Source organism: Octopus bimaculoides, chromosome 3 (assembly GCF_001194135.2).
Source record: "Octopus bimaculoides isolate UCB-OBI-ISO-001 chromosome 3, ASM119413v2, whole genome shotgun sequence".
In the NCBI taxonomy this organism is placed as follows: domain Eukaryota; kingdom Metazoa; phylum Mollusca; class Cephalopoda; order Octopoda; family Octopodidae; genus Octopus; species Octopus bimaculoides.
In genome coordinates, this window is record NC_068983.1 from 11,466,081 (window position 1) to 11,468,869 (window position 2,789).

Sequence of the window (2,789 nt, forward strand, 5' to 3'; positions counted from 1 at the left end):
ATATATATATATATATATATGCAAAACAAATATGTATATATATATACATATATATATATACATATATATATATATCAAGGATTGAACAGACAGAACTCAACAAAGAGAAAAAGTTAGACGAAAGCAGAGCAAACAGGAAACTAGATGAAAACTCAACAGACGGGGAATATAGACAAAGACATGATACACGGAATATTTGCAGCTGAGTTATCCTTGTTATATATACATATATATATGATGACAATGTATCTAATGATGACAGCTAGGAGTCACGTACTCAGCATATAGAAACAAACACAAGAAAGATGTACCCGGATATATATAAATATATATATGCACACACACACACACATATATATAGGTACCATGAAGTAGACACAATTTACTCCAAAAAGAAGTGCATGCATAGCTGTGAGGTTACAAAGTTCACTTTGCAGTCATGTAGTTCTATTTTATTTTATTTTTTCCACTATAGACTTGGATCAACTGGAGCATTATGAGTGTAATAGGGTAGAAAAAAAATGCCTATTCTTGTTTACTAGACTTGAACCATTAGTGGAGTCCAATCAGTTTCAGGTAAACAGACCAAAACACCAGTTTCAGCATGACTCCCAACAAAGTCATAAAACAGACCCTAAATAAGGACTGGCTGTGTAGTCTTGTGTAATGAATAACTGTATCATATGCTGTTATGAGGAACTGCATGATAGTATAGAAGGTTATAACTATGGTACTGTATAATGAATAAATATATCCCTATCCTTTTTCAGGGGTTCATCACTCCTAAAGGAGGAACCGCTCTCTGAACTCCTTCCATCACTGTCTGTCTCTGGCCAGTTGCGGCCATGTAGGCCTCAGGTAGCAGTTGAGATCATCTCACCATCTTGTCTTTGGTTGACCCTTAGATCTTGTCCATTGACTTAGTGTCTATTCTGTCATCCTCATTGTCCTCCTGCTGTCCTTTCGGTCGTGCAATGTGGCCAACCCATCTATATTTGATCTCCTTGATGGTTCTTATGTGCTATAGAATCCAGGCATTGGTATCCCTGTTCCACAACGTAATGCCAAACATGAACAACCATGTAACACAGTATAATGATTGTCTGTAGAGCACCATGTAATGAATGATTATGTAAGATACTTAATGAATGAAGATGTAACACCGTACAATGAATGACAGTTTGGGATTGTATAATGAATGACTGTAAAACACTATATAAAGAATAGTTGCATAAAAGTGTTCAATGGGTGTCTGTGGAACACTATAACAATGATTGTTTGGTTTAGCCAGCAATGACAAGTTCACATTCTTATACAGGCTTGAAGCAAAATGAAAAAAAAAAAAAATTCAGTTTCTGAACATCTTTCCATTCTCTGTGTGCCTCATCCACAGTTTCCAGATAATACCAATGGTTAAGTAGTTTAATAATGGTAATCCATAAAACCTAATTTGGGTTTACATTACGTTTTGGTCCAGGGATCAACTAAGATTTTTTTCCAGGCACAGGAGTGGCTGTGTGGTAAGTAGCTTGCTTACAAACCACATGGTTCCGGGTTCAGTCCCACTGTGTAGCATCTTGGGTAAGTGTCTTCTACTATAGCCTCGGGCCGACCAAAGCCTTGTGAGTGGATTTGGTAGACGGAAACTGAAAGAAGCCCGTGGTATATATGTATATATATATGTGTGTACGTGTTTGTGTGTCTGTATTTGTTCCCCCAACATCACTTGACAACCGCTGCTGGTGTGATTACGTCCCCGTAACTTAGCGGTTCAGCAAAAGAGACCTATAGAATAAGTACTAGGCTTCCAAAGAATAAGTCCTGGGGTCGATTTGCTCGACTAAAGGCGGTGCTCCAGCATGGCCACAGTCAAAAAAGACTGCAACAAGTAAAAGATAGTAAAGAGTAACACGTTTTTGAAGAAGAATGACTACACAATATCTTTGTTCTTTTTTTTTTGCCTTGTGCCATAAAAAAAAAACAACAAAGCCAATATATTACAACTACTATGATTACTACTACTACGACAGGTACTAATAACAACAACAACAGCAGGAAGAACCACATTAATGTTTATGGTGGGAAATTCTATGCAAGGAACCATATTCCAGAATGAAATCATCTTACCTGTGATCTGAAGAGAGACTGTGCTGATGTTGGCGGTATAAATTACTGCATAATGGCAGGCCAGCTGTTTCTGGGTATGAGCTAAAGCAACTGACAAATTCAACCTATACTGGTACACCTTTTTATATTTAGGAGAGCTAAATAAAGAAAATATGGAAGCAGTTAATGACAGAAAAGAGAGAGGGTGAGACAGTGTTGCTTCTTAAAAAGATGGGTGTCAGCATCAGATCAAATTTCTTCTCAACTTGATGCTCTTAGTAGATGGCCAGGCTAGAATGAAATAATCCAACAGGATGGTTTTATCCAGCTAGGCCTTCTGTGTGTGTGTGTGTGTGTGAGAGAGAGAGGGAGAGACTGTAAGAGTGAGAGAGAGTGTATGTAAGTGTATTAGTGTGTATATATATATATCAAGGCATGAGTAAACATAAATATTTATGAGTGTTATGTGTATGTATGAGTGTTATGTATGTATGTGTTTGTATGCAATTGTCAGTGTGTGCATAAGTGCAAGTGCTTTTGAGAGAGAAAGAGAGAAATTATGTGTGTGTGTATATATATATATATATATATATATAGCGTGTAAAAACTGCCTGTTGAAGGTAGTTTTCTCTTGTATTTAAATGTACACTATTATATATATATATATATATATATATATATAT

At 36.5% G+C, this 2,789-nt stretch overlaps 1 protein-coding gene across 2 annotated transcripts in view; it reads right to left on the bottom strand.

Moving 5' to 3' along the window:
- The window catches only part of LOC106877488 (uncharacterized), a 34,061-nt gene extending 31,780 nt beyond the window's left edge, over positions 1–2,281 (bottom strand). Inside the window, exon 1 of one of the 2 annotated variants that reach the window (XM_052966017.1) lies at positions 2,128–2,281. The gene's annotated coding sequence lies outside the window, so the exon portion shown is untranslated. The remainder of the gene's footprint in view (positions 1–2,127) is intronic. The other variant, XM_052966016.1, reaches the window with a different exon arrangement.
- Positions 2,282–2,789: the final 508 nt, after the last annotated feature.